Raw genomic sequence first — 19935 nt, 5'->3', positions numbered from 1 at the left:
GGATTTTTGAAAAGCTAAAGAAGGAGGGAAAAAAGGGGAACAGAGGATACGAATGAGGAAAAGAAGGGGAGCTATTTTTGAAAGGAAAAGAGGTATTTTGGGAGGGAGGAACGCGGCATGAAAGGGAGGAGGACTAAAAAACGACAGAGAAACAGAGTATTCGGAAGGGAGCCTTGCTTTAGGGAAAAAAAAAGGAGCTATTTTGAGGAAGGGAAGAGGGGTCGACATGCAGAAAAAGAGAAAAACTCTGGAGTCTGAGGGGGCATCAGCTCGTGGTTGGGATACATGAGGTGGTTGTGAGCAAGAGGACGCTGTCTGCAGTTTAATCTGCTGCCCAAGCTGGTAGAAGCTTATGGAGGGTAACATTGACGGTATTCAAGGGTTCTACACCAGAAGAGGAGAGAAAACGCTAATCTGAGTGGGGCTAAACAGAGGGGAATCTTCGAATCTCAATTCGTCAGCGTCATCGACGCTCTTGCTGTCCTTGGCACTGACAGCGTTACCACCAGTCACGAATCCTGTCACTTGGCGAATGCTCTGGATTACTAAGAAGTTGTAGCTGATCGTCATCGAAAAGGTTCATTCGTTTGGTACTGAGGTCCGCGATGTTGCTGGAAGGAGAGGAATTACACTGAGGTGAGGAACTGGAGAAGACGGTGCTGAAGTCAGAGCTACGATGAAGTTAAATAAAAAGGACGAAGAAGTTCTGTTCATGAAGATGGAGAAGAGGAAAGGAGGTTCAAAGCATCAGTCATATGGTCCACCCTTGGCACATGTGGAAGTTGGAGAGTGTGCATGAGATCTTGAAACGCCTGAAACGCCGATATCAACTCCGTCCTGTAGCTACTGAGCTTTTCAGCATGGATGGATGTAATGACCTGCTTGTGTTTCATAAAAAAAAAAATGAACGTGACGAAGTCTTCAAAAATCTTCTCGCCATGAATCTTCCTCGGAATAACATGTTGGATGCTACCATCTCAGGTGCCTCAAAATAAGCAAGTAATGAAGGGACTCGGCACTTTCATATCTTTTTCTGAGGAACAGCTACCAGTACATTGTCTCAAAAGTCAAGGTCTCAGAGATACGCACATTGCTCAGTGATGATTGGCTGAGACAGCGCATGAGCAAGGGCAGGCGGTCTACATCATGCTAGGAAGTGTGAGGCATCTAGATTTTGTTATGTAAATGATCTTGTTCTTGGTATTTTGGAGCTTTTAAAGTTCCATGCACGGGTTCTGTACATCGATATTGACGTTCAGGACGGTGACGGTGTGGAAGAGGCATTTTATCTAACTGACAGGGTAATGACTGTGAGATTTCACAAGTTTGGAGATTGCTTCTTCCCTGGAACTGGGGATGTGCAGATGATATTGGAAGTGTTTATTATGGACCAAATCATCCAACGAAGTCTCATCGACTGTGTATGACACATAATCTGGTTTTAGCATATGGACTTCACAACGAGATGGAGATTTATAGACCGCACAAAGCGTATCCAGTGGAGCTTGCTCAGTTTCATTCAACTGATTGCATTGAGTTTCTGCACAGAATTACACTGGAGACATAGGATCAATTTTCCAAAGAGCTTCTAAAATATAACCTGGGAGAAGACTGTCTTGTATTTGATAACCTTTTTGAGTTCTACCAGATATAGGCGGGTGGTACAATTGATGCTGCTCATAGGTTAAATAGCAGGCCTTCTGCATGATGTGGGCATGGCCCTTTCAGTCATGTTTTTGAGAACGAGTTTCTGCCACGTGTAGTACCTGGGGTGTAAAGTGGAGTCATGAGAATATGTCTCGTGCAATGGTGGATTATATTGTGGACCAACATAAAATTGACATTGTTGCTGGTGGATCTTTCTTATAAAAAATAACACAAAACCTGCTGGGATTGATTGCATTGAAGTACCCTGGAATCTTGTATTGAGCTTTACAAATGATGAAGAGCTTTTGCATTTTCAAAAGACTGCCTCTATACCTGAAAAAGGGCTACTAGCACAACTGGTCACTGTTAAAATAGTGACAACAGCTTTGTACAAAGGTTTTGGATTGAATGCCGACAGAACTAGAGGATGTTGACCGACTATCAATAACAGAAAATTTTTGATAAATTCTTTCATCTTCGCATCTTTGTTGATCTTCTATCCAGAAATTTATCAAGGTCTTCTGAAGACGCGACTTTGCTTTCACAAACCCTTCGACATCTTTGGTGAACCCGACGTGAAAGCGTCGCAGAAATTTCAGGATGGGAGACACTTCAGCCTCTATTTCAGCTTCTTCTTCAACTCCAGCTGCGTCTACTTCAGCTCCATCTATGACTGCTGCGTCAAGTACTTCAACGGAGGATCTAAAACAGATTTTGCAGAATATGTCCATGTATATGCAGCTCCAAAATCAGCAAACACAAATGTATATGCAGCAGCAACAACAATTGCATCAACAGCAGTTGTCTCAGCAAAGGCAACTCTATTCGGAGCAAGAGAATGCAAACAGCACGACTAAGGCTATTGAAGCAGTTGAGAGTGAGAAGAAGCTATTTGACGGGCGTAATGTTTCAGCATATTTGAAGACATATGAGATCAAGATGGGGTTTTTTGGAGTTCCTGCTGGACTTATGAGTAAGTACTTCCTTCGTCTTGTCACACCTGCTTTGAGGACAAAAGTGACTGATCTTTTTATTCAAAATACACATTGGCAAGATTTTAAGAAGGCACTAAAAGAAGAATACTTCCTTGAGGACTTTGGTATGGCTACTCGGCGGTCATTCCGAGAGTGGGTCTACATGCCAAACAAAGGTCTTGCTGCTTCGGAGTTGATTCGGGAATTCGAAGAGAGGTATAGTCAGCTTGATGCCATTGAACAAAGAGCATTGGATGTTGAAAAAGTTGAGCTTTTCTTGCAAGCTGCAGATCCTGCTCTTCAAGAAGAATTGGGTGAGCTTCTTGAAGATCGCACGAAGCCTATGGGACTTAAAACTGATTGGCAGGATGCTCAGGATGCAGTCTCAACTTTGACCAAGAGGAGGATATGGAAGACTCGCCTACAGAATGGTTCCATGACACCTACATCATCATCTGCTCCTATGCCTACTTCTATCCCTATTATTTCTTCTCCTCCTCAGCCAGTTTCTTGGCCTATGCCAGTGCCTACTGTTTCTACTCCACCTATTCCTCCTGTTCCACGACCGATGCCTACACCTTCTGCTCCAAAACCATCCGCTCCATCGGTGCCTACTTCTCTTGATGACATAATCAAAGGTATCACAGATTTGACACTTGAGTCAGTCAAAGCGGAGTTGGTGGGTAAGTTGAAGGAGCAGTTTGCTTCGACTGTGCCTACTACTTCTTCCAGTGTTCCTACTGCACCTAGGAGTGCTCCTAGTGCTCCTAGGAGAGATTGGAGATGTATTTGGTGTGATAGTACGGAACATCAGCATTGCAGGGATTGTGACTCTTTCCAGGATGCAAGGAGGCAGAATTTGGTATATTGGGGGCAAGATGGTAAGATTTGGTTGACTGAGACAGGAGCTCCACTTGCTACCAATTTTGGTAAAGTTAGTGGAGGACATGGCTGCGCGTACTTCTTATGTGACGGCTAGAGGTGATGCTCCTGCATATGGAGTACAGATTGAGAAGGGATCGGAGACTCAGTCCGCACTATGGACTTATGCTTTGGAGACTGCAAACAAGGGGAAAATTCAGCAAACTGTTTTGACTAGCGCAGGCTCTAGCATCAGATCAGAGACAGGATGGGACTCGCCTGTTGACAGGTATTCTATTTATGCTTATTTGGCTAAATCTCATGGTGCAGATGTATTTGTTGAGGAGAAGCGTAAGAGGGATGAAGAAAATCCAAGTGCAGCTAAGAAGACTAGAGGGGGTGAGTTTGTTACTCCACCTACTGCAGGACCGTCTTCACGACCAGGGCCAGATCGACAGATGGAGGATGCTCAAAAGAGAGAAAAGAGGCAAGAGCCTAGAGAGAGAAAGCAGCCAGGATTCAGATTGATGTCCGATATTGAGACATCTACAGACATGAAGAAAATCTTTAATGATAAGATACTTGGCAGTGAGGTGACTTTCACTATTTCCGAGATTTTGGGCATCTCGAAAAGAGAGTTTCAGGATCAGTTTCAAGAGGTCCTGAAGAGGAAAAGACATGCATTGTCTACCACTGATACGCAGGGAGTTTTGATTGGAGAGTTGGATGAGGATGATGATGCGGTTATGGTTGATAATGCTTCTGTTTTGCCGCAGGTAGAAAAGAGGGTTCAGCCTATGCATTACGCTGAAATTGATGAGCCTGTTTTGATACCGCGTAGTCACTTTTCGCGGAGCCATTGGGCTAGGGCAACTACAGAGACGATGGTTAAGGTTGGAGAGAAACAGGTGCCTTATGTTGCATTGGTTGATCATGGTTCAGAGATTAATCTCATTGTTCGTGGAGTTTATGAGAGTAACAGATGGCCTATGGATGTAGAGCATGGGTGGCGTATGAGAGCCGCCAATAACACTGCAGGTGATTTATATGCTGCTTGCCCTAGTGTCAGGGTTTCTATTGGTGATGTAGAGGAGGATTTTCATTTCTTTGTGCAGGATTCATGCTCGTATCCCATAATTCTTGGACAGCCATTCATTACAGAGATGCGCATGGAGACAAAGGTCATGGATGATGGATCTGCTTATGCACGGATTCGCAGTAAAGATGGTATGAGAGCAGTTCAGTTTATGACTGTATGTGTGAACCATGTTAGAAACAGAGATACTCTCAGAGATGCACCCTTACCCACTGTGAGGGATTCGGGTTTTCATTAGGTACCGCCGTTTCGCGAGACGACGGTGGTACAGAGGAGAGGAGATTGGAGTTCTCGCCTCCTGGCAGCAGTGTTTTCTCCTCCGGTTATGTTGGGATTTCAGCAAACAGTTCAATGAGCTATCAGAAGACTTCTAGATTGTCTAGAGCTGCCAGGCAGTATATATGCAGGAAGGAGAAAAATTTGAAAAATGCAGGAATTTTGGAGGATGATGAGCACATAGATGGTATGTATGACAGTGTGATTTGTGCAGACACGATGACAGAGATGGGAGATATGCTGAAAACTGATATGCTGAATTGTCATGGTAATGTATTAGTGCAGTCCCTGGACATGTTTCATGAAATTGCAGATTTTATGTCACAGATTGAGTCAGAGGCTGAGGAAACTCAGCAAAGAGTATTGAGTGCTGAAGAAATTCAGCAAACAGAGTTTCCAGCTGGTTATGATCAGCTTTCAGAGAGACAGAGGGCTGAAAATTTTCAGCCAACAGAGTTTACTGCTGAAATATTTCAGCATTCAGAGTTTGGGGCTGTTTCTATGTAGTCCATAGAGCAGAGGGCTGAGAATATTCAGCCATTGGAGTGCAGAATTGCTGATTTACAGCAAGGTTTATGTAATGCAGAAGAGCATAATGAAGCCAGGGTTGACACGAAATACAAGACTGTGGATAAGAATGTGGATTTTATAGGCAAGATTATGGAGTATTGTTCTACTACTTCAGAGATACAGAGATTCATTGGAGCTTGTGTGTTTTACATGAATTGGACACCCCATTTTGCACACATAGCAGATTGTTTATATGAGCTGTTTCGAAAGGGGCAAAAACTATTTTGGGATGAGAGCCACACTAGAACCATGCGGAAAATGAGGAAGTTATTGCAGATTTTTTGGAAGATGATGAAAAGATGGTTTGGGCCATACATAGTCAGACATGTCTTTAATAATGCAACATATGAGTTGACAGAATTGGATGGGACAGTGCTTAGAGTGCCAATTGCTGGAAAAAGAATCAAGATTTTCAAGAAAAGAAATGATGAGGATTATGCATTGGAAGAATTTTCAAGAGAAGAGCAACGACAAGAAACTCCAATGGAAGAGACAGATGATATGGCTGATAATCTTGTTGATCTACCGGAAATGCATAACGAAGAGATTGATTTGTTTGTGGATCTTGATGATAATGATCATGGGTAAGTTGGCCCATCCGGAGGATGCGCAGGATTAGAGGGGGTGGATGTCGTATTGCTGCGCATTCGAGGTGTGAAACCACCCAAAAGTTGTACATGAGATTTGTTACTTTGTACATACTTTGGCGTAGACGTTGTGCTTTGCTTTGCTTGAACATTTTTCTTTCAGTTGGTTCATGTTCAATTTTACAGAAGAGACAAGCGCTGTTTGGGATTGAATCTGATATTTGGTATAAACAAATTAGAAGGAGAACGGGTTCTAGATCTGCAATGAGTATGGTTTTTCCGAGCTTCACAAGATGTTTGCTTATGCTGGAGATGCAAATGGTATCAACAAGGGGGTTTAAGAAGACCAGTGAATTTTCAGATGAACATGAGGCTCATGTGTTATCCTTGATCATGGAACCACTGCTTGCCAAAATTCATTAGCACTATTGTTCATGTACTCAGCTGAGTGGATTTTACAGAACAGAAAAGTTTGAACCTTTGACATGCATTCAATATGCTTACATACACATGTGATGCTGAAATTGTGCTTTTCTTCCGAGCGGGAATACTTTCGATTGAAGTTCTTTGGCATTACAGCTCGCGGCTACTTTGGGCCTACTCTTCCTTGGTGCTTTTCTGATTCTAGAGGGAAGCTAATTTGAGAGGAAACAAAAGGGGAAAAGAAAACACAAAAAGAAGAGGAAAAAGAGGGGATTTTTGAAAAGCTAAAGAAGGAGGGAAAAAAGGGGAACAGAGGATACGAATGAGGAAAAGAAGGGGAGCTATTTTTGAAAGGAAAAGAGGTATTTTGGGAGGGAGGAACGCGGCATGAAAGGGAGGAGGACTAAAAAACGACAGAGAAACAGAGTATTCGGAAGGGAGCCTTGCTTTAGGGAAAAAAAAAGGAGCTATTTTGAGGAAGGGAAGAGGGGTCGACATGCAGAAAAAGAGAAAAACTCTGGAGTCTGAGGGGGCATCAGCTCGTGGTTGGGATACATGAGGTGGTTGTGAGCAAGAGGACGCTGTCTGCAGTTTAATCTGCTGCCCAAGCTGGTAGAAGCTTATGGAGGGTAACATTGACGGTATTCAAGGGTTCTACACCAGAAGAGGAGAGAAAACGCTAATCTGAGTGGGGCTAAACAGAGGGGAATCTTCGAATCTCAATTCGTCAGCGTCATCGACGCTCTTGCTGTCCTTGGCACTGACAGCGTTACCACCAGTCACGAATCCTGTCACTTGGCGAATGCTCTGGATTACTAAGAAGTTGTAGCTGATCGTCATCGAAAAGGTTCATTCGTTTGGTACTGAGGTCCGCGATGTTGCTGGAAGGAGAGGAATTACACTGAGGTGAGGAACTGGAGAAGACGGTGCTGAAGTCAGAGCTACGATGAAGTTAAATAAAAAGGACGAAGAAGTTCTGTTCATGAAGATGGAGAAGAGGAAAGGAGGTTCAAAGCATCAGTCATATGGTCCACCCTTGGCACATGTGGAAGTTGGAGAGTGTGCATGAGATCTTGAAACGCCTGAAACGCCGATATCAACTCCGTCCTGTAGCTACTGAGCTTTTCAGCATGGATGGATGTAATGACCTGCTTGTGTTTCATTAAAAAAAAATGAACGTGACGAAGTCTTCAAAAATCTTCTCGCCATGAATCTTCCTCGGAATAACATGTTGGATGCTACCATCTCAGGTGCCTCAAAATAAGCAAGTAATGAAGGGACTCGGCACTTTCATATCTTTTTCTGAGGAACAGCTACCAGTACATTGTCTCAAAAGTCAAGGTCTCAGAGATACGCACATTGCTCAGTGATGATTGGCTGAGACAGCGCATGAGCAAGGGCAGGCGGTCTACATCATGCTAGGAAGTGTGAGGCATCTAGATTTTGTTATGTAAATGATCTTGTTCTTGGTATTTTGGAGCTTTTAAAGTTCCATGCACGGGTTCTGTACATCGATATTGACGTTCAGGACGGTGACGGTGTGGAAGAGGCATTTTATCTAACTGACAGGGTAATGACTGTGAGATTTCACAAGTTTGGAGATTGCTTCTTCCCTGGAACTGGGGATGTGCAGATGATATTGGAAGTGTTTATTATGGACCAAATCATCCAACGAAGTCTCATCGACTGTGTATGACACATAATCTGGTTTTAGCATATGGACTTCACAACGAGATGGAGATTTATAGACCGCACAAAGCGTATCCAGTGGAGCTTGCTCAGTTTCATTCAACTGATTGCATTGAGTTTCTGCACAGAATTACACTGGAGACATAGGATCAATTTTCCAAAGAGCTTCTAAAATATAACCTGGGAGAAGACTGTCTTGTATTTGATAACCTTTTTGAGTTCTACCAGATATAGGCGGGTGGTACAATTGATGCTGCTCATAGGTTAAATAGCAGGCCTTCTGCATGATGTGGGCATGGCCCTTTCAGTCATGTTTTTGAGAACGAGTTTCTGCCACGTGTAGTACCTGGGGTGTAAAGTGGAGTCATGAGAATATGTCTCGTGCAATGGTGGATTATATTGTGGACCAACATAAAATTGACATTGTTGCTGGTGGATCTTTCTTATAAAAAATAACACAAAACCTGCTGGGATTGATTGCATTGAAGTACCCTGGAATCTTGTATTGAGCTTTACAAATGATGAAGAGCTTTTGCATTTTCAAAAGACTGCCTCTATACCTGAAAAAGGGCTACTAGCACAACTGGTCACTGTTAAAATAGTGACAACAGCTTTGTACAAAGGTTTTGGATTGAATGCCGACAGAACTAGAGGATGTTGACCGACTATCAATAACAGAAAATTTTTGATAAATTCTTTCATCTTCGCATCTTTGTTGATCTTCTATCCAGAAATTTATCAAGGTCTTCTGAAGACGCGACTTTGCTTTCACAAACCCTTCGACAGCGTGCCAGACTCTATGGGCACCGTCCATTAGCTTTACTTTCCTATTTTTGTAGAAAGCAAACTCAAAAGCTAAAAGCTTGTTATATTTTTGTAAATTGGGCTATTATTGAGCATGAAGATGGAAATATACATAAAAATACATGCTTTGTGAAGCGCTCACACAAGGCATGGGGGGAGATTGAACCCAATTGGTCTCTTGCTTCTTGTCGTTCATGCTTTTACATTGTTTTTTGTGCAAAAAGGTAGAGTTCATTGTTCTTGGGGACCTTCTGGGATTCACTACGTGAGCATACAGTGACCGATCTGTGCACCAGTGGCATCAGAGCGGAGCTGAGATCAAGAGCTTCCAATCGCTATCAATCTCGAGCGAAGGCGGAGCTCCAGGAACGATTGGGCTCTACAGTCAATCTCGTCGCGAACCGTCGATACAGGCAGACTTCTGGCGATCAAGAACCCCTGTTTCTACTCTCAGATCGCGAAGGACCAGGCTGTATAGGCGGAGGACCACGCATTCATCTCCATACACAAGTCGTGGAAATACAGTAAGAAGCTCATATCTCTCTTCTTCAAAAGCTTAGTCATAAAGCTTAAAAGCTTAAGGAAATTCAACAAGCTTTACAAAAATCTTCATCGAGGTATCTGAGGACGTCCGAAAAATCCGCGTCGTCAACAAACGGCTGCCCACGTCCTCCACGATCTGCGCCGTTTTTTCTCAATTAGCTCCCCCTTCCATAGCTTAAGCTATTAAGCTTAAATCCTTAAGCTTTCATCAAGTTGTATAAGACACACAAGTTGACAAACTCCAGGTCCTGCACCTCCGAAGTCAAGTTCTGTAAGTCAAGTGGAATCAAGTCCTGCAAATTCCTCAAGTCTGCCTAAGTTCTGCAAGTCTGTAACTCTGCAAGTCGGCTAAGTCTGCAACTCTGCAAGTCAGACTAGTCAACTGGAGTCAAAACTGACTAGTGCTTAAAACTCCTAGAAGGCTTGTTCCTACGCAAAAACTCTGAACTGGAAAGTTGTTCGTGGCAAGGTGTTCTACCTATCTACAGGTTCGTTGAAGTATTTTCAGCAAACGAAGACGGAAATATTGCAGATTTTCTGAAAATTGAGAAAGAAATACCCAAAAATACATAGCCTTGAAACCCCGAATTTAAGCTACTCTCATCCCGCTAACCTGATTTTGAGTGAGAAAGGTTTATTGAGTTTTACAGGATGATGACACTACATATGGATGATCCTATGGCTGAAGAAGACAACTTACCTGAGCCTACCATGGAACAAAAGCTGGATCTAATCATGCTACAATTGGAAGAAGAGCGAAGGGCTAGGTAAGCATTGCAAGCACAATTGAAAAAATTACAAAGAGCGTCCACCGATAAAGAAGAACCTCAAGCTGAAGATTTGATTCGACGTACCATCGACGCCACTCTTGAAGCACAAACCATTCGCAAGGAATCCAAGATAAGTAAACGAAGTTTCAAATTTCGCACTTTCAATGGCATACGAGAAGGAAAGACTGTTTTATCATTCATTAGCCAGTTTGATGACTATTTCCATGAGGAAACTTATCCAGAAAAAGATAAAATCAAGTGTGTTACTAATCATCTGATAGACAGAGCATCACTATGGTGGACTGTAGGACGCAAGAGCATAGAATGTCCTGCTACTTGGGAAGATTTCAAGAAGAAGTTCATGCAGAATTTCCTTCCACCGCAATTTCATGAGAAGGCTATCAAGCAATGGGATTTACTTCAACAACGGGATCGTGAGCCTATTCCACAGTATACAGAGCGTTTTTGGAGTGCACTCCTACAGCTACGCATGCTTGAAGACGTACCAAAGACGACACATAAGCGGAAGTATATGTCTGGACTTCTTGGACATTACTACGCTGAAGTGAACATGTTCAAGCCTGCTACCCTTGAAGACGCCATCTCACTAGCTCACGACACTGAAGATAAGTTACGCGGAAGAGACAGACGACCACAGCAATTCCAAGCCAATGGTAACTATGGATCTAAACAATTCAATTCCAATTTTAGAAGGTTTAATCCAGGTCGTTTCTCATCACCATCTTTCCGCAAGAATTGGGCTAAACCACCTGCATTACCATCCAATGTCAATACAAATCCTAAGCCTATTCCACAAGCAAATCCAAATGTACCCAGACTTCCAGCCATTGCAAATAATGTAACCAAAGCCAAACCAATAGTATGCTATAAGTGTCACCAGCCAGGGCATCTCGCAGCAAATTGTCATTCAAAGAAGCCACCAGCACATATCAACTATCTTGGAGCCATGGACGAAGACGAGCATGAGGATATGCCTGATTTCACTGAAGATGAGGATGATCCTACTACTACTTCCGACACTTTACCAGGTATGCCTACTCCACATTCATTGTTAACTATGAAATGTTTGGTGCATGGAAAGGAAAGAACTATCTTGCATGACGACGGTAGTACTCATGACTTTATTTCAGCAAAATTGGTAAAGGAATTGAAATTACATACAGTACCTACGCATTATCGCATAAAAGCTGCATTTTTAGGCACTAGATACAATGGCACACAAGAAGTACAAGATTTAGAGATTCAAATTGGTTCATATATTGAAAGAAGAAATTTCTTAGTTGTTCCATTACAGTCAAGCGACATTATTTTAGGAATGCCTTGGAGACACCAGCATAATCCAAATATAGATTATTCCACGCACACAATGCATATTAATTTTCAAGGAAAATCTATTATATTATATGGTATGCATGCATCTAATATTTTTCCACTGCTTTCGCATACTCAAGCAAAACGTGCACTACGCAAGAGTACTAAATCATATCTCATTTGGGTGAATGAATTACAAGCAAAGGAAAATCATATGCACCCTAGGCATAAGGAATTTCTTGCATATTTTAAGGACTCTTTTGCAGAAGACCTACCACCAGGTTTACCACCTTCACGTCCAGAAGACCATAAGATTGATTTAATTCCTGGCACACAACCACCTTGCAAAGCACCATATAGGCACAATCAAATAGAGCAAAAAGAAATCCAGAGTCAAGTTGAAGAATTACTAAATAGAGGTTTAATTCGACCTAGCAGTTCTCCATTCGGTGCACCTGTACTCTTAGTCAAGAAAAAGAATAATACTTATCGTATGTGTATTGACTACCGAGAATTAAATAAAATCACTGTAAAGAATAGGTATCCTATACCTAGAGTTGATGACCTTATGGACAAACTGCAAGGATCTTCTATATTTAGCAAAATTGACCTTAAGTCTGGATATCATCAGGTGAGGCTAGATAGATCCGACATATTTAAGACTGCATTCAGAACACAGTTTGGCCATTACGAATTCTTAGTCATGCCATTCGGATTAACTAATGCACCTGCTACTTTCAGTAGAATGATGAACCGTATCTTTCTGAAATATCAGTATTGTGTGATTGTTTTCTTTGATGATATTTTGGTGTTTAGTCAAAGTGAAAAAGAGCATTATGAGCATTTATCATTAGTTTTTCAATTACTGAAAGAAAATCAATTGTTTGCAAATCCTGAAAATAGTGAATTTTTTAAGACAGAAATAGAATATTTAGGTCATATTGTATCAAAAGAAGGAATTAAAGTTGACCCTAAGAAAATTGATGCAATATTGCATTGGCCTATTCCTAAAAATGTGCATGAGTTACGCTCATTCCTTGGTCTTGCTAATTTCTATAGGAAGTTTGTACGTAATTTTTCATTACTTGCTTTACCATTAACCAAACTTCTTAAGAAAGGAATTGTTTATCAATGGACTGAAACTCAGCAGAAATCCTTTGACTTACTGAAACATGCATTAACCAATGCCCCTGTTCTACAATTGCCTGACTTTAATAGACCATTCTTTCTAGTTGTGACCGATGCTAGCGGATCAGGAATAGGAGCCGTACTAATGCAAGACAATCATCCAATAGCATATTCTAGTTCTAAGCTGAAACCCTCTGAGCTCAAATATTCCACTTATGACAAAGAACTATTAGCAGTTGTACAAGCATTAAAATAGTGGAAGCACTACTTAATGGGTTCAGAATTCATGATAAAGACCGACCAGCAAAGCATTAGACATTTACTTAGCCAACCCCAAATTTCTGATCGTCATATCAAATGGGCTTCCTTCATTCAAAGCTTTCATCCTATCATTCAATACCAACCTGAAAAAGAAAATGTAGTTGCTGATGCATTGAGTAGAAGACCTGCAATTCATAATATTTCTGTCATATCTTTTGATTCTTTGATTTGGGGGTATGATGCCAGAAGGCATATTCCACGGTGGATTCCGTGCCACGGTGGATTCCGTGAGGTTTTACAGTGGATTCCGTAAACTTAGATGACCGGGGCTCATACACAAAGAGGATTCTTTGTGCGAGAAGTTGATGGGGACGCCTGTCCTTTTCGGGCGTTTCATTAATTTAGTGTGTACATGGGTGATTCCATAGCGGGTGATTCCGCAAAATGCATATTAAATTAATAAACGTTTATGAGTTTAGAGTGCGCACTCGTAATAAATTAAGGTTAGGATTTATTTCTAACCAGTTGATTTATTTTTGTAGCTGAAGACTGCTAGGTATTCACTTTTGTCGGTTTAATTGTATTATTTTACTAACGATTGTGAATGCTTCAGTTGATGTGTAGAGATAGCAGCAGTGGCGGAGGAAAGCATTGGAGTCTAGCGAGTATTCGACCTTTGGATTATATTTTGATAGGCGCCACGCCTATATTTTGTTATGTCTATCGAGACATTGATTATTGATTATTATTTTGTATGCGCCTATGTGTACGGATATGTTATTTCTATTTTGGACATTGAGATTGGGCGTGCCAGACTCTATGGGCACCATCCATTAGCTTTACTTTCCTATTTTTGTAGAAAGCAAACTCAAAAGCTAAAAGCTTGTTATATTTTTGTAAATTGGGCTATTATTGAGCATGAAGATGGAAATATACATAAAAATACATGCTTTGTGAAGCGCTCACACAAGGCATGGGGGGAGATTGAACCCAATTGGTCTCTTGCTTCTTGTCGTTCATGCTTTTACATTGTTTTTTGTGCAAAAAGGTAGAGTTCATTGTTCTTGGGGACCTTCTGGATTCACTACGTGAGCATACAGCGACCGATCTGCGCACCAAGGAGAGAGGATGAAAAGGGGATGGTGAAAGAAAATGAGAGTATAGAAAAACAAGAGGATAGAAAAATGATAAGCTTATGAGACTTGTCAAATGGATATGCATATAAATCATACACATAGGCATACATTGTTTGTATAGTAACAACAGGATAATGAAACTTATTAATATCTATGAATATTTCATTGATAAAAAGGCACATCCTCAAGATTTTTTCTAAGAAAAATAGACAGATCTCATGTATCGAGAATAATTTTCTTGTTGCATAAGAATTGCTTCATAGCATATTCTCCTACTTATGGATTCATTAAAAAAACCATTTTCCAATCTGGTGCCTCGACCGATGATCCATGGCCTACAGTTTTCTCAACTTGTTGAAATACTTTCTTAGCTTCTATTGTCCACTCTAAAGGATCTTTCTTGGCTACCATATGCAATGGATAGAGCAACTGAGATGCATCGACCGATGATGCATGGCTTACAGTTTTCTTAACTTGTTGAAATACTTTCTTAGCTTCTATTGTCCACTCTAAAGGATCTTTCTTGGCTACCATATGCAATGGATAGAGCAACTAAGATGCCAAAGGTATAAATCTTGATAGATATCTTACCTATATGTATGAAAGTCATAAGCTCCTTTGTATTTGCATGTGATACTGTTAGGTGCCTGTCTAACAATTCCCTGGCAGCACATTTTAGTGGTCCATCGGGGAACCATCCTAGGCGGCTTCGCCAAGCACTCGTGAGAATGCACATGGTCTATCGTCTAGGTTTCTTAGAGTCCGCCCCGTAATGGAAGGTACTGGTCATCCCCATGAGGATCAACCTGTAAGCTCGAGGTCATAATTTGACAACTAAGGTCTCAATACATTAGCTGGCTCCATCGGAGGTGTCCCACAAGGGCTTCTCGTCTGATTGGAGCGATTGTAGTTACCCTCGGTTCATGGAGTGCAACACTTTCTTCCAACAACTGGTTAGAATTTAGGGAGCCTTAATGGGAGTTCTAGTATATCTGCTACACCTTTCCCGTAAGTTAATTACTAATCAAGGTTTTAAGACTTGACCTTATGTAAGTCAATACTCGGCTCTATCTATTTTTTCTTAATTAATGTTTCGTTCAATCTCTTAAGAGAAGCTCCCATCTTACTGGGACCACCTATCCATAGGACAGATCCGTCGGGGAACTCATCCACCCGCTTCTCACGAATGGTTTTCTTTAGTTTTTTAATTACCTATCACATTAACTTATGACATATGAAAGCATCTTTGTTAATTAACCCGTTATCACATGTTCCTTCACGCTATTTTTAGGGCACAACACAAAGACAGAGAAAACAAACTTTTGGTAAAATATATTTCGTAAAGTTATTTACAATGTTTTTCTCATTCTCCTACGTAGAAGATAAATCTCAATTCACCAAAAAATCCCTTCTATCTACGCAAAAGAAAAGAAACCCTCCAAGATTTTCGTCCCTTCACTAGTACCGGGGACTCTAGGATTCCATCCTAATTTGTGTAAGGATCAAGCAGTTCCTAGGAGCGATTGAGAGATTTACGACTAGAACCCCCTGGCACTCTTGTCTCCTCCTACCTAACAGATTTCTCACCAAGCAACCTCTCGCCGTCGGGGCCGGTCCAAAGCTCCTCGCGACAGTACAAAATAATCCCCCTTGTAGCAGGGTTCTGCGTCTAGCCATGGGGGAGGCATAGCGTGATCTTTCCTCTTATTATCCTGATTATATATTCACAATCAGATCTAACTGCTGCAAGCACAATCAATCTTTGCTATGCAACCATCAATACATGCATAAACCAAAAAGAAACATCAGTAAGTATTTTTAGCATAGAAAACAGTCCCATCCAAATCTAGGGTTTCTCTTTTAAGGTCCCACCTTATTCTTAGGGTTTCTCTTACTACTTATAACTCTTTTCCAAGATCTGCAAGTTATTTCACAAATCCGAAGTCTATTTTATCCATATGACAAGTTTGGTATTTCCACCCTAAAAGATATTATGGGCATTTATACCTATGGTAGGTAATTCATGTTTGTCCTATCCTAACCTGTGCTTAGCAGGATTTCAAATGCTTTTTCAAGTTTGTTTATACTTTAGAATTTGTATCAACAAATTCTTATCAATATCCAACAAGTTCTACAGACTTCTTATATTTATTTAATTTTATGATACTAATAGTTTCATGGTTGTTGAGTATTTCATAATTGTTTTTGCTTCAATTTCTCAATATATTAGGTTAAGTTTTCTCATTGATTCATACATGGGTCAACTCACGATATTGACGATCTCGCTAATATAATCATTAATATTAATATTATGTGTATTTTTAGTAAGAAAATAATTATTATTTTATTCTACTCATATTCTATGGTTTAATCGTCGATGATGTCTGACCATTTGTCAAACTTTCAATGTTATCTAGAAAGATTAGATTTCATTTAAATATGTCCTAAAGTATAATACTTATTGTTTTTCTAAAAACTTTATTCTAGGCAATGCAAAAATCATAAGTGTAATTTTCTTTCATTTTTCAGATATTGAATTATATTACTACACACCTAATTTATGCACGTCTAGTATATATTTTTCTATACAATTCTCTATTGATTTAATGCATTGATTATTTTATGATATTATGTAAATGATTTTCTATAAATAATTATAAAACTCAAGTGTGTTTATTTATCATTAGCAAAATGAAATAGAGATAGTCACTTTCAAAGGAAAAGTATAAAATATTTCCTTTTCTAACAACGCTTACATTTTTTTTGCTATTATAATCATATGCATCATTAATAAAATAATAATAAATATCACAAAATAAAGCATAATTACGATATTTTCTTAGTGACATGCATATAATACTTTTCTAAGTGAAAGAGTCTTTTCATTGAATAGTTAATTATTATATTACTTAGGCTATTTTTCTAAGCAGTAGTTCATATGTATTTTCTTTGGAATGAGTTTGTAATCGTTTAAAGCCAAATATAGCGATAAGCTTATAAAAAATTATTTTTTTCCAAACCAATGAGATGTTACCTCTCTCAGTTTTGTTGTAATGGAAGTTTTGTCAATTTCTACCACGTCATTTTTTCCATCGGCCGTGTTCCTCACTTTTCTTGCTTCAAATGGGCTTTTTGAATTTTTGCGACCTTGTGGAGCCATGGATGTCAAGTGAAATTGACGTGGTAGTTTGGTCGTCCAAAATAATTTCTCGAGTGTTTTGCTTAGCGATATGGCTGTATGGGAGGAAGGCGTAACAGGGGGTAGAGAAAAAGGAAATGAGTAGAAGAGGGGTATTTTCCTCCTCCAAGGCTCAAGCTACAATGAAAAAGAGAAGTAGAGAAAAATTTCTATCATCAAGAAGTCTTTTTTCTTCCTTTCTTTATGAAGGAGAGGGAATGTATTTATATGTATGAGGGGGGAGCATGCAATCGAATCATTCTTTTGGCTACTTGTAAAGAGTCAAGTGAGCTTTATTAAAAATGTATTTTGAGTGTCTACTTGTTGGATGGTGGCATAGGGATGATTTGAAAATGATTTTTCTCTCTCCCAGCGTAAAAAATGTCATGAATTTTAGCACATTTTTTCAAAAACGTCTTTTTTTCTTCAAAACGACTTCATCTTGTGATTTTTGTCCAAGTTACCTCATGACTTATCTAGTTTATAAAGTCATGTCATAGTCTTTGATACTTAACTTACTCAATATCATGTTTATTTATGTGCATTCTTCTTCTATCGATTAAGGCTTTTGTGATTTGTCTTGCAGTTACGAAATCAATGCGATCTTTGACACATTAAATGGAATCGAGAAAGCGCATTTAGATGATCTGGAAATGAGACATTACGTCCATATCTAGTGCGAAATTCTTGTCTTTTGCTTTTTCTTCTTGCCCTTGCTTCATTATATAGTGTCACCCATTTGCTCATTACATCACTATTGAGCACACAAAAACTATTTAACTTACGAAGTTCTTCTTTTGTTAGCACTTTACTCATTCCTTTTCCTTGAGGTATTATAGAGGTCATCCTCAAGTCTTCATCATCTTTCCATAGTCGTGGTTGAGAGGGATCCACTTTAGCAAGATATTCAGAGATATAAACAAGGGATTATTGCACTAACCAACCCTCAGCCATTCTTCCCTCAGGCCGTGCTTTTTGCCTCACAAAATCTTTCAAGGTTTTCATGAAGCGCTCAAGAAAAAACATCCACCTTACATGAAGTGCCCCACAAAGTGCGATCTCATCAATCAAATGTACGAGTAAATGTAATTGAGTAGTCAAAATGGATCGAGGAAAAATTTCCTCCACCAAACAAACCACCTCAATAGATAATACTCGAGCATCTTGCAATGTGTTTGGATATAATGTGAAAAAATTTATGATCAAGCCATCGTAATATTATTTACGAGGCGTCTTTGCTTTTTTTTAAACTGGAAACATTGAGGCATATTCTCGTGTCAGATTGCAAAATTGATTTAATGCAAGACTCGATATCAAGAAAATCACGTGGGTTACTTATGTGATAGCTCAACGAGTAATTTTTAAAATGCCTTAAGTCCAAATTCATTTTTTATATATGAAGCACTGTGGCAGGAATATTACATCCTCTCCTCCTTAGAGGAATCGAGATGTCCTCATCTCGAAAATAGCTGGGGAACTTGTTTTTCTAGAGTTGTCTTTTGTATCCAGATGGCATTTTCCTCAAGATAGTCTTTCCACTAGATAAGATACTCTCTAATGGTTTTGTTTCTCAGAGGTTTCTCTTTTACATCTAGGACCTTATCACTCTAGAGATCAAGGGCTCCTTGACTAGGCATTACAATTTGCTGGTCATCAAGAATATGATCTTGATTTGCCACATAAGCTTTCAAAAGACTAATGTGAAATACATTGTGAACTTTCACATGATCAAGAAGTTGCAATTTGTAGGCATAGCTTCTAGGCATTTGAGAACCTTGTATGGTCCACAATACCTTGGACTCAACTTTTTGAAATTTCCTAATGATAGAGAACTCTTCTTTGGGTGTATATGGATGAAAACTATGTCTCCCTCTTGGAAGATACGCTCTTGCCGTCCTAGATCAACATAAGCTTTTTGGCAGTCTTTGGCAACTTGGATATCTTATCTAATAGTTTTGACTTGATCATCCATGTCTTTTAGCATTGTCTCAGAAGCCTCAACCTTTAGGGTTGGATCAGAGAAATTCAGTGGTGTCAAATAAACTTGCCCATACAATGCTTGAAATGGAGTCATTTGAATACTCTGGTGATATGATGCATTCTAGGAAAATTCTACTAAGAGAAAATACTGTATCCATCTTGTCAGTTCTCTGGAATAGCTCTCAGTACATCTTCAGTGACCTGATTAACCCTCTCTGTTGACCATCAGTTTGGGGATGGTAAGTTTTGCTATAGACTTCTCTAGATATGTGATGTAAACAGAGAGTCACGGTCACTAACGATCTGTTTAGGCAATCCATGAAGCCTAAAGATTTCTTTCACAAACAGTCCAAAGTAAACTTACTTCCAAGCAGATAGTGTCGCCACAATTTGAAAGCATAGATCACAGCTAATAGCTCGTGATCATGGGTAGTGTAATTCATCTTATGGATTTTCAGTTTCCTTGAGAAATAGGCTATCGAATGACCTTGTTGCATAAGCATATAACCTAGTGCAAGAGAACTTGCATCTGTTACGACCTCAACTCTTAACTTAGGTCAGTTAGCTTTAAAATGGGTGCCGTTACCAAAACAGCTGCTCAAAACTGGCTTACTCAATGGGCATCCACACAGTAGCTGTTTTCTTTTTTAGCAAATCAATGAGAAGTGTAGCTATTAGGG

At 39.9% G+C, this 19935-nt stretch overlaps 1 pseudogene; it reads left to right on the top strand.

The window, feature by feature from the left end:
• The first annotated feature begins 773 nt into the window (after positions 1–773).
• Positions 774–8130, top strand: LOC148009128 (histone deacetylase 9-like; annotated as a pseudogene).
• The last annotated feature ends 11805 nt before the right edge of the window (positions 8131–19935 follow it).

This window comes from Lygodium microphyllum, unplaced genomic scaffold (genome assembly GCF_053477565.2).
Source record: "Lygodium microphyllum isolate KBCC unplaced genomic scaffold, Lygodium_microphyllum_v1.1.10 scaffold_38, whole genome shotgun sequence".
In the NCBI taxonomy this organism is placed as follows: domain Eukaryota; kingdom Viridiplantae; phylum Streptophyta; class Polypodiopsida; order Schizaeales; family Lygodiaceae; genus Lygodium; species Lygodium microphyllum.
The sequence above is the reverse complement of the archived record's forward strand: the minus strand, read 5'-3'. Positions and strand labels throughout refer to the sequence as shown.